General features: G+C 48.4%; 1 long non-coding RNA gene and 1 other non-coding gene across 2 annotated transcripts; both read left to right on the top strand.

Annotated features, from left to right (window-relative positions):
- The first annotated feature begins 4,244 nt into the window (after positions 1-4,244).
- LOC111858707 (uncharacterized) lies at positions 4,245-11,955 on the top strand. The gene is made up of 2 exons (XR_002841659.2): positions 4,245-4,468; positions 11,694-11,955. It is a non-coding gene; the product is annotated as an uncharacterized lncRNA (long non-coding RNA).
- Positions 5,485-5,602, top strand: LOC111858780 (U5 spliceosomal RNA). Its single transcript, XR_002841678.2, has one exon. It is a non-coding gene; the product is annotated as a U5 spliceosomal RNA (small nuclear RNA).
- Positions 11,956-12,750: the final 795 nt, after the last annotated feature.

The following is a 12,750-nucleotide window of genomic DNA, read 5'->3' as shown; positions in this document are numbered from 1 at the left end:
GCCGCCACGCAAAAAGTCACCCCCTAGTGTAGTGACTGTGTGTGCCCAACAGGGGGCAAAAGTCCTAGTGGTAAACACCACTCCTGGGTCTATGAACAACTGAATACTATCATAGATCCTTTTGACAGTGCAGAGGGTTAAGGGAGTGTGTGTCCAGTGTACGATGGGTGGTCTTCACACACAGTCATGCATACAAGAACCACCCCTGCTTTGTCACACTCTTGGCGACCTTATTGGCTGGCTCCCACCTCCAGTCCACTGTTTTGCCCCCAGAGGGTCAAACTTTCTCGCGTACATCTGTTCAACCCGCCTACCCAAGAGCCAGACCTGCGTGGTTGGTGAGTCAGCACATATGAATCATCCATCCTCCACCATGTCCGAAGGCTAGTGGGCAGTGTGCTGAGGTCCTCTGAAGGAGCACCTCTAGCCTGCCTTTACAGTCAGGAACGTTATCATTTGCCTGGGTGGGGGGGTGTTGAGACACTCAGATACAAGACATCAGTGCATGAACTGTGCATTTCCCTCGGTGCAGTGCAGGAGGCGGTGCACCAGGATTCTGTGGTATAACGTTGGTGACCAGACACTCCCCAGCTACTTTGGGCGAGGTGATTACTCTAATTAGCATTCAAAGTATTCTGATAAATTCACTGGGTGGGTGGGGCTGGAGCAAGCAGGCACCGGGAGGTATTGGCGTGAAGAGTGAAGGAGAAGGTGGGGGCTTTTTCAGTCACTGTTGAATGTTCCGGAATGCAGCAGCTATCTCATAATTAGAGCCTCCTTCACACTACTCAGTACATCAGCTAGACTCACTCAGAACGCCACTGGCTTTCTCTGTGTGTGTTTGCATGTGTGTCTGTGAGCACACCGGCGCAGCCACATTGCCGTGTGACAGGAGGCGTGCTCGGACATACATGTGCAAACAGACATGTAAATATACAAGCAAACACTTCGAGCATCCACGGTGCATGACTGGGCAGGCTGAAAGACCAAGTTGTTTAACGTGAAAGTGCGTCAAGCACAAACACAGTTTCAGGATGTAATGAGTCGGGGCTGCAGGGATCCGGTTCCGACTTGGCGCGGCAGGCCGAGCCCAGGGTTAGCACTGACAAGAGAGGTCACTCGCGGGGTCACGGCTCGGAGCGGTGCCGGGGTTGCCCCTGGAGACCCCGGCAGGGCGGCCAGGCCGAGTTTGGCGCTGTTTGCCTGAACTTGAAGCTGGCGAAACCTGGGAGGAAGAGAACAACAGAGTTAATTAGGCGCATGGAGCTGACAGAGCAAAGTCGGCTGGCGCGGTGCCCGCAAAGGCAGGGCCCTGGCAATCAGCGGGATCGATGGAGGAGACTGCTTCATTAAGGGCCTTGGAACAAAGCGGGGAGGCGGGGGTTGGCGCTGGGGGGGCACTGCTGCTGCTGGTTGGGGGAATGAAAGGCTGTTTAATTAAGGCCACGCTGAAGGCTTAGGCGTGAAGCTGGCTTGTCACCATTGCCGTGAATCCGTCTCCTGTGCCACTTCAGAGGAGCCCCTGGCTTTCCACACCAGGCCCCTTTCTCCAGTCAAGCCCCGCCCCAAAACCTCCCCCCCCCATCTCGGTGTGCTTTCGGGAGTCCACACACATGTAGAAGGCTTTGGGAAACATGGAAACCCCCCTCCTCCACCCAAACACTTTAAACCCCCCTCCTGCACCCGAACACTTTAAACCCCCCTCCTCCATCCGAACACTTTAAACCCCCCTCCTCCACCCGAGCACTTTAAGCCCCCCTCCTCCACCCGAGCACTTTAAGCCCCCCTCCTCCACCCGAGCACTTTAAACCCCCCTCCACCCGAACACTTTAAACCCCCCTCCTCCCTCCACCCGAACACTTTAAACCCCCCTCCTCCCTCCACCCGAACACTTTAAACCCCCCTCCTCCACCCGAGCACTTTAAACCCCCCTCCTCCACCCGAGCACTTTAAACCCCCCTCCTCCACCCGAACACTTTAAACCCCCCTCCTCCACCCGAACAGTTTAAACCCCCCTCCTCCACCCGAGCACTTTAAACTCCCCTCCTCCACCCGAGCATTTTAAACCCCCCTCCTCCACCAGAAAACTTTAAGCCCCCCTCCTCCACCCGAACACTTTCCGTGCAGACGGGAGAGCCTTTGGGAGGGGGCAGGCCTCGGAGGGACGCCCGCCTGGCCGCGTCGTGAAAGCAGGGGCACAATCGGGGAAACCACGTGACGCAGCACCGCGTCACCATCAAGGGAGCTTCTTGGAAAAAGGATCCAGTTGGCTGGTTAACTGGAAAATTATCCGCCGCTCTTCTGAACTGCAGCGGAAGGTATAGAGCTGCGTTAAGATGGAATTCTGCCATTTTATTTAAATTAGATCGAGACAGACTGTCGCTTTCCTCCTTCTTAACGAACTACGCAGCCCCTCGCAGACAGAGGTGGGAAGGCCCAGCGAGAGAGCAGGGATCCCCAACTGGCCTTAGAGAAAATAGAGAGAGAATTCGGGGGGGGGGGGTCAAAGATCTCAGGCAAGTGCAAAGAAAAAAAAAAAGGAAATAGAAATAATTAGACATTCATACTCCCAGTGTCATACACCCCCCACCCCCCACATCTTCAGACAATTAGTGCCAGGGAGGGTGATGGCGGCCACCTGAGCGCGCTGATGAAGACAGACTGCCGCTGTCACCGCTCTTCTTCTACACTTATAAGCGAAGGAGAGGCACAAACAAGCCCTGTGCTGCCGTCTGCCCTAGTGACTTGTTCCACTCTGAAGTGTTTTTCTATATTGCACCTAGGCTCCACCTCTCACTCCTTTCTCTCCAGGCTGAAATTTGTGTTTATTTATCATTTCTGATGCCAGGTTAAGGCTGACCTTCGTGGAGCTACTGTCCCCACAAGCTGCCCTGATTTCTGGTCACTCACTGGAAGCTCAGCCGACTGGCTCCGCTTCCTCAGAAGGCTCCTTGACAGCTGTACGCCTGTGATGTCTTATGTATCGTCAGCCTTCATTCTATCTCGCTTTGGACAAAAACGTCTGCTAAGTTATGCAAATGTGAAAACGACGGACGGGTCACCAGTTGCCGCATTGTCTTATCCTATGATGTGCCTGGAAACCATGGTTACCCCCACGGTCGAACGATGAAAACCCCTCCCTCTGTGCGGACCAGGGATGTTTGGGTGCAGGCAGCTACGCGTTTCTGAATCGGCCACTGCGTCCCCTGTGAGTGCAACCAGGTAGCACATCAAAAGTGAAGACTGCGCTCACCTGGGGCAGCGATTAGCTCATTGAGGTCTTCTCAGCTGGACTGGGTGCTGAGAACGACATGCAACGGTGCACAGTACAGCAAGCGTGACAGGAAACCGAGCGTAACAAACGCCCACTAGTGGGACGCACAGTGCGCACATGAGCTGACTCGGCAAAAGGCGTTACGGTCCGTTAGCGATGCTCAGTGCCTCACGTGCGCATGCACGCACACACATGTTCACACGCGATGCAACGAGACAAAACCAACAGTTCCTGGCGTCCTTCCACGCAGACTCTTAATCTCAATTAAGATAATACAAATACACCACCATTACTCATTAAGATAGCAAAATCATGTTCTTTATTCTTAATATGACCAGCTATGTATTCACATATCTATGCTGAATAAAAATGTAGTTAACAAATATTAAAACCATTTTACATATTACCATATTATTTTTGTTCATATAAAGCATATAAATCTCATAATCGACTAATAAAATACTGAATGACGAATTAATAATAATAAAAAAAGACCAAACTTCCTTGAGGAATCATCATCCCATCACGTTATCAGTGGGTCACATGTCATCTTTTCTCACATGTCTAGTCGCTAGGCGGCGCTGCAGATTAGATGGTAGCGGTATGGTTTTTGGGGAGGGATGATTCCGTCCACCGCTCCATCTTTCTCGTTTTAACCTCAAAATTCTGAATTTATAAAACATAACAAATAATGACGTAAGGGAACGCATTTCATAAGGTTTTGTGGCCTCGGTTTGTTAGTTTGAAACTTAAGATAAATACCCATCCCTGTCTTGAACCATATAGACGCAACCATTAAACCATCCCGACTGTCGGTCAACTGTCTCGGATGGCGACCAAGGACGCGGTTTGCGTGCTTTCATTCACTGTTGGATGACAAAGTCATATAGAAACATACAAGAGACAATCCAGCGTCCTTCATCGTCCCCCAGTCCCGTGCTAAGTAAGTGGGGAGAAGAGGTGCTTGTTAATTATAGGATTCACGGAGAAATTTTGGTCAATTCCGCTAAAATTGGGTAGCTCTCAAAATAACAACCAGTAATTGGAAATGTTACAATCTGTTGTGAATTTAAAGCTTAAAATGACCAGGGGGATAGATGTTTTACTGCTATAGTGAAGGCGAGGGCGTGTGAACTTTCTAATTCTCTAAACGACGCCGTTAAGTGACGTATTGAAGCGATGCTTGTCAGAAAGGTAAGAAACAAGTAAAACATGCCACTTGGGTGTTAGTTTGCTTCACAGAGTTAACGGTGTTTTACACCGGACCTTCCTGATAGACTTAGCGGGGTAAGCGCACAGTTGATTACGGCTTGCCCACGTAAAACCGCTGTTTTTTGTCTTTGCTAGAACTTTTTCACGACCAGAGAGCAAAACAGCGTTTCATGGCACTGAACGTATAATGACAAAGTTTCATTCATTATATCATTGAATACTACGATATGCAACAGTGGTGCAAGAACAATCGTTACTTCTTAATCCGTCTTTCAAAAACCGATTGGTTTGAACCCGCTACCTTTATTTCGTTCCAGCTTGGTTAAAGTCCTGTGATTAATAGTAGGCTACATGCTAGCCAGCCACCTTCGCTCCTACTACTAGAGTGGAGTCTGCTTTCCACACAAAGTAAAATGTATTTTTGCCCTTTGTATGTGGAATCAGTTATAATTTATGCTTCGATGATGATTTTCTGATTTTTTCCATTGTTTTTCTGCATATGAATATTAAAACTCGATGAACAATTAAAAGTGTTAGCCTTACGCCTGCGCTCCGCTGTATTACGTTAAGGGGCTTTTATTTTGAAGCTCCAGTGTCCACCGTTCTCAACAGGGTGAAATGCAATCTGCGAAACAACAGCCTTATAACCTTGTAACTCAGCATCTTATAGCCTCGTTGACTAATTAGTATCTCAGGTTAAAATACACGTATCAATTCAACGTATAATTGTTTGGGAAAGTCTTTTATTTATTAGTAACTCTAAAGGCTGTAGGTAAATTAGCATAAACCTCCCGTCATGCACTAGTCGCTTTTTTGTGGAAATCTAGCAACATAAACATTGAAGTAACAATACAAAACAAAGATTATTAGATATATAGTGCATATTATGTCTAAGTATCTTAGATATTGAATATAAATATATTATCTCGGCGTTCACCCCCCAAACGGGAAATATAGTGTACTGCACCTGGTAGCCCCGGCTTAGTGTGTTGTTTTAGTAACTCTGGTTTCTCTTCAAAGCGCATAAATCTTTCGCCTTTTACTAAAGATTTCCGTGCAGAGAAACACGCATGAGTATCAGATAATTTTTCTCTTGCCCTGTCTTACGGTGGGGCTGTGGTCGGTGTGAAAAACAGAATGTGGTGTGTATGGAGACGTCACGAAGATGATTGCTGTTTGTTTTCGCTATTAGTTTGAACTCAATATGCAGTACACTTGATAATTGTAAACTTTTTAGAATAACCTGCTTTTATTTTTTTTGCTCTATTTATGTTTCTTAAATATACATTTTAACAGCTTGATTACTTAAATTGAGCCAGTTTCGTCGAAGGGGTAGAGCATTAGATTTTTATGCAGTATTGGATTAAAACAGCACAGCAGCGATTTTTTTCCTCCGGAAGTGGAGCATGTTTTGTAGTTTCTAATTTAGTGGGCTGTTAGTGTGAAGTACTTAGGAGTGAAGTTGCAAAACAGCCCCGCAGTCATACACTGTCACATTCGGTATACGGAGTTTCCTGGCGAAATAAGACTTAAAATGGAAATGATGCTGAGCAGCGAGAATTTGTTGCGCTTCAGTGCTAATGATAACAGAGAAGTAAAAGATTAGGCTAATTATGTCAACAGTCTGTATTTCCTCACAGACCTTAGCCGTAATCTGTGTGTATGAAAGTTGGGTCCCTAAGTGTGTGCCTTTCATACTCCAACGTTAAAAATAAATTATTTTAATTAAAACATTTAAATATGAACTACTGTGTGTTTCTTTGTACACTTATTTTGAAGGAACTTCATTGTTCAGTTTGTCGATTTTTTTAAACCAGTAATAATGCTTTGACTCCGCGCATTCCTGCAATTTACACTGCCCAACACAAAACGCATAAAATTTTAAAATTTCTTTCCTCATTTATTTGCTTCAGTGACAATTTATTGCCTTAGGCAGCCACTCTGTAAGCTTATTTTTATTTTGGAAATGTCAAAAAATGTAAACCACGCAATATCTTTACCGCCTTAAAAATGAATTTTAAGTAAGCGTAGCCGGCGAGCTTAACTGCTCAGTATTTCGGTGGCTTTCCACGGTATAATTAGGTACAATTCTTTGTCTCCAAAACGTGTGGATCGTTTGGAAGACTTTCTTTAAGGCATTAATAATCCTGTTTTAATCACAAGATATGGAGAAATGCACAGCTTTCCTGTTTTTTAGATAATGATGTTTAAATGAAGGACTTGTAAATGCATAACAAGCAAGGATGCGCATAGCGACGGTGTAAAGAGGTCCCCACCCCCCGCATGGAATGGATGGACTTTTCTGCTCCTATCTGCTGAACCCCCACGGGCAGCGGACGTCTGTTTCGGCCTTCGCCAAACGTTCACTCGCTACAAAATTCATCTTACTAGCTTTGCGTTTAAGTGGGTCATGCATTAACAAAAACGCTTTAACGAAATGTATGGTGGGTCAGGCAAGCGACACCAGCAACCATTACATTAAGGGAATATTTGAGAGATTTGTGATTGATTTTGACATTGCTAGCCACACTGAGCCAGCGATTGCAGCATCTTTCACAATGTGATTTGATTAATTGGTTATTTTCCACTCCCCCGATGAGAGGGTGGGGTTAGAGGTGGGATTAGGGGGAGAGATCGCTCTTACTTGCGCCGAACTTTAAACCTTGTGATCCATAAGCAGTATTACAGTCTACAGCATTGAACTCCGAATGGGAGGAATATTTTCAGGAAGCTACGTGTGTTTACCGCATATGGACGATTTCAGCATGTTTTTAAATTTTACTTTGTTATATAGGCGGAAATTTAGAACATAAAGCACACCGAATGCTGACCGAATATGGCAAGCTCAGTAATGTAAAAAAAGAGAGAGAAAAATGAATAAACTGCCGGTAGCGTGTGGTAGCAATAGAATAGGTGATGAAATCTTCCAGGGCTTATAATGCTGAGTGAATATTTTTCAACCCTGGAAACAGGGTTCTCTGCTCACGCTTCAGTTGTTTATTGTCACTTAAGAATATTGGCTTTATTATACGAATTGAACTCCGCAAACCAGAGAACAAAGTATATATACATTCCCGGAACAGCGCGATGTTTTTGCAGCTGCTTTTAAATTTGAACGAGTAGCGTTTCATATAAGCTGGGAGTCGGGAACACAGAACCGCATCTGAATCCCTTCATGTGTCTAGGCGGAGGAGCAGAGCCGGCGAAGTTTGTTTAAATTTGTTAATGTGGGTTCACGTAGATTCACTGTGACAGCCCCTGGAGACTCGAACCCCAGTCTCTCTCTCAGAGGCCTGTAGGACGGCCCCGCCTCCAAGCTGTAACAAAGGCTGTAGGCAGCGAAACAGCCTTACTGGGCTCACTTCCCATCTGCAGGTTGCCTAATATAGCCACCCCCCCCCTCCCATGACTGAGACCTGCGGTGCAGGCTCATCTGTAGGCCAGAAGGGGCGCCCATGTAACCAACACCCCAAGGCCAATTAGCAAGTCTGCTAAGATCATTACTGTGCTAATAAATACATGTAAGAATTACCGGCTTAATGCACCATAGATGTACTTAAGATTCTGGCTGCTTTGGATGCTTTTATTTCTCTAATTAATGAATCTGCAGAGTATTGTTTTGGGACCGTAGTTCACCCGGTCCTCTGTGCAGGCCCTCCTGCAGGCCCTCGCAGCACAGAAAGCTTACTCGGGGGCAGAGTGACTGATCTGGGTGCTCTCGCCTATAGCGTAGGATAGGCCACATAACAGGTTATTGGCTCTTTGTTGGTTCCACTGCTTTTCTTCTGATATTAAACAAAAAACAATCTATATTTTCTTAAATGTAATGTCATGATCTTAATTTGCTTAAAGATGTTTTGATCCTCTCCCGGATGCCTCAGCACTGCCCCCAGCATCTCTGCCTGTCTCCAGCTTAGGACCACACTGGTGTAGACACCACAATTTACCCTTGGGATCAATTTATCTTATTTGCGATCAACTTTGCTGAAAATCCTTGTAACGACCTCCTTTTTGGACTTTATATGTACCCTGTCGCATGTCTGCAATTTTTCCAGAACGCTGTAGCTCAGAATAGTTTTGGCTTAAGGCTTCCTGGTCCTGGGCTCCTTCCCTCCCTCCACTGGTCGCCACTCTGATCCCTTTTTAAACCTCGAGGATCTTCATATTGGAACACAGGGCGTCCGATGGCACCGCACCAGACTGCCTTGAAGACTTGATGAGTCCCCCTATCCCAAAAGCCCTCAATGTCTCCCCTTTGTCTGGAAAGTCTCATCCCCTGTCCAGCATTCATGTTTAAACAGTGAGGGAGCGAGTATCCCTGTTTTCATGGCCAGTCCTCCCGTACTTCACAAAAGCACTGAACTGCACTTCAAGCCATGAGGTCAACAATAGACCTCCATGCAGTTTATAACCAGACTGATGCCTGTGATCTGCCATGTGTTTGGTAATCTCTGTCATGCTCAGTGATCACATAGCTGCAGACTATCTTCTTTTTTATTACCTGGTTCTGTATTTGTTTTGCATAACAGGTAGATGTTGTTATAGAGGACAGTGTTCACAGCAACTGCCATACAGAGAAATATGGTAATAAAAATACCGTGTTCTGCCATGCTGGTTTTGGCTTTCCTCTGTTCAGTTGAGTACTTTGCAGTCATTGTATGGCTGGCAAACAGTTTCATTACAAAAAAAGAGGAATTATTCATGTATCTCCCAACCTCTTAACCAGCTTAGGGTCACAATGACAACCCCCCCCCTCCCCCAGGAAACACCATAGACTGGATATCATCACAGGGCAATTTTAAAGACAACTAGGAGTGTAACAGAAAACAGGAGGAGAAACATGCAAACACACTCCGGTACCTGTCACATCTTAGTGCCACACTGCAATGTGTCTTTAAACGGGTTTCCTTCACAGTTCAAAAACACTTTTTGGTGTTTGTGTGCCAGTGATGGACTGTGTCTAATGGCAGGAGTGTGTGCCAGTGATGGACTGTGTCTAATGGCAGGAGTGTGTGCCAGTGATGGACTGTGTCTAATGGCAGGAGTGTGTGCCAGTGATGGACTGTGTCTGATGGCGGGAGTGTGTGCCTGTGATGGACTGTGTCTAATGGCGGGAGTGTGTGCCTGTGAAGGATTGTGTCTGATGGCGGGAGTGTGTGCCTGTGATGGACTGTGTCTAATGGCAGGAGTGTGTGCCTGTGAAGGATTGTGTCTGATGGCGGGAGTGTGTGCCTGTGATGGACTGTGTCTAATGGCGGGAGTGTGTGCCTGTGATGGACTGTGTCTAATGGCAGGAGTGTGTGCCTGTGAAGGATTGTGTCTGATGGCAGGAGTGTGTGCCTGTGAAGGATTGTGTCTGATGGCGGGAGTGTGTGCCTGTGATGGACTGTGTCTAATGGCGGGAGTGTGTGCCTGTGATGGACTGTGTCTGATGGCGGGAGTGTGTGCCTGTGAAGGATTGTGTCTGATGGCGGGAGTGTGTGCCTGTGATGGACTGTGTCTAATGGCAGGAGTGTGTGCCTGCGATGGACTGTGTCTAATGGCGGGAGTGTGTGCCTGTGATGGACTGTGTCTAATGGCGGGAGTGTGTGCCTGTGATGGACTGTGTTGATGGCGGGAGTGTGTGCCTGTGATGGACTGTGTCTGACGGAGAGAGTGTGTGCCTGTGATGGACTGTGTCTAATGGCGGGAGTGTGTGCCTGTGATGGACTGTGTCTAATGGCGGGAGTGTGTGCCTGTGATGGACTGTGTTGATGGCGGGAGTGTGTGCCTGTGATGGACTGTGTCTGACGGAGAGAGTGTGTGCCTGTGATGGACTGTGTCTAATGGCGGGAGTGTGTGCCTGTGATGGACTGTGTCTAATGGCGGGAGTGTGTGCCTGTGATGGACTGTGTCTAATGGCGGGAGTGTGTGCCTGTGATGGACTGTGTCTAATGGCAGGAGTGTGTGCCTGTGATGGACTGTGTCTAATGGCGGGAGTGTGTGCCTGTGATGGACTGTGTTGATGGCGGGAGTGTGTGCCTGTGATGGACTGTGTCTGACGGAGAGAGTGTGTGCCTGTGATGGACTGTGTCTGACGGAGAGAGTGTGTGCCTGTGATGGACTGTGTCTGACGGCGGGAGTGTGTGCCTGTGATGGACTTTGCATGGGAGCAGGGAAATAAAGACAGAAAACAAATTGGGCTGAATGAGCTGGGGCGGGTGAAGCCTCTGCCGACCCCCGTCCGTAAATATTGAATCTGTCACGTAGAGCAGACAGAAAGCAGAGTGCGATTTCTCTCCCCCCCCCCCCCACCTTCCCTTGCTCTAGCTTGGTGGCTAGGCTGATTAACACGCCATAGCGCTCACCTCTCCACCCGTGAGAAAACTCGCTATGCAAATATTTGTCACTTTGATAGTGTGTCTCAGTTTAGGGGCGTCGTCCACCGAGACCCCCCCCCCCCGTCTGGCCCTGGTGGGCGGGGAGGTGCTGACCCCAAGGCGGCCGCACCGTGTTACTGCTGGAGGGTGGAGATGATGCAAAGATCGGCGGAGGGATTTTGCGAGAGGGACGGGGCAGCATGGGGGAGGGTGATTTTCTGGAGATTGACGTGCGGCTCTTTAGCGTAAGCGGCTAATAATACCGCGCTGGCGGCGGCGCCGGGACCCGGCGGAGGCCGTAAATAAGGAGCGCTGACGCCTTGTCAGTTGTGGCCTGCCGCCGGGCTGACGCTCCGCCGGATCCTGCGCCGCGCTCCGCCGCCTTCTGGGAGCGCTAGCCGGCCGGTCCCTGACGCCCACCAGTCGCTGTCTGCCAAGGCCCGGGGGAGCTGACGGCTGCTCTGACGGAGCCGCCCAGACGCGGCGTTTAATTAATCTCAGGACAATGCGTGGATTTGGGGGGGGGGGCAGAGACAGGGGGGACATGGAGGACAGTGCATGTGACATCCGGTGAGGGGGACAGGCGATGGACGGCAGGCGGGTGCAGGGTTCCCGTGGGCCTCCTTGGAGAGCGCAGACACGCTGGAGCGGCGATGGGCCGCTCGTGGGCGGGACGCCACTGGGTTCCGCGATAATTAGTCATCAACGTCGTTCGGAGGCCTTACGTACAGGACGCCCCCCCCCCCCTCCCCCTCCATTCAACAGACGACTGCCACTCGAATGAAGTTCTCACCTGTCAGGCCCGGCTGCTCAGAAATGGCCGTATTCTCTCTTCCCAAATATTCCAGGGTGCAGGATGAGGAAGCCGTGCTGCTGCAAGATGCATCTCACTGGGTCGATCCCATGCCCTGCCTCCTGCTGTCGCCGTGGAGATCTTGAGTCTGTCCCCTCGACCTCAGAGCTCAACCCACCCGCCCAAACCATGACTGGTTATCCATCTGGGGACCTGCTGGTTCTCCTCTTGCATGCAGGGTCACCTCTGCTCTCTGCTTCTTCGTGTCCACCAGCAGGTCCAGTATGACATTAAAGATGCTCACAGTACAGCTGTTAGGGATCTCTGGCTGGGTACTCTATATCGTTCATGCTGGTTGGTGAAGTTCTGCAGAAGGTCCTGCTTACGGTCACCAGCCATCCCTTATAATAAAGGTCTGTAACTCTCACGCATCTGCCGTGACGCATTCAGACTCTAACACTCGGGCAAGCAATCTTACGGTAAATCTATATTATTCCATTATAAACCTAAAATTAAATACATAAAAAGCATTGGGGTGGTTTGCAAACGCTATAGTATATTTACAAGGCAATAAGACTGCTACATACATGTGAATGCATGTGCATGCGTGTGTGGACCAGAGTCGAGCCCGACAGTGTGGGATCTTCCTGTATTGGACAAGAAGCTGCTGTGTAAGATGCAGCAAGACGCTGCATTGTCAGGGATGGGCGGCAGTGCTAGTCCTGCTCCACACCTGCAGATGTGCACGCTGTTAGCTTTCCTAGCCATTTACGGGGGCCAGTGGTAATATTTCACTCATCTAACTGAGGTGGTTTCTCAGCAACAGTTACACACCAATTAACGCAGCAAAATGCTAATAACCGCATGATTCGCTTCTAATTCTTTAACGTACCGGAACACTAGGCTAGGCTAAAAGTTAGCATGTCCTGCGAGGAAACGAAACAAAAAAAAATAATAGATGTGATCAACTAATTCAATGAAATATGATATAAATCTCATCGGCACTTGTTATGAGGCGGGACACAAAGGTGGCGTCGGCTGATTGGTTGATGTGCATCAATTTGAAGCGCTAATGTTAATCAGGCTGTAGGTGTGAGTGACCGATGACCTTA

This window comes from Paramormyrops kingsleyae, chromosome 2 (assembly GCF_048594095.1).
Source record: "Paramormyrops kingsleyae isolate MSU_618 chromosome 2, PKINGS_0.4, whole genome shotgun sequence".
Classification (NCBI taxonomy): domain Eukaryota; kingdom Metazoa; phylum Chordata; class Actinopteri; order Osteoglossiformes; family Mormyridae; genus Paramormyrops; species Paramormyrops kingsleyae.
Note: the sequence above shows the minus strand (reverse complement) of the source record. Positions and strands in the feature narration are given on the sequence as shown.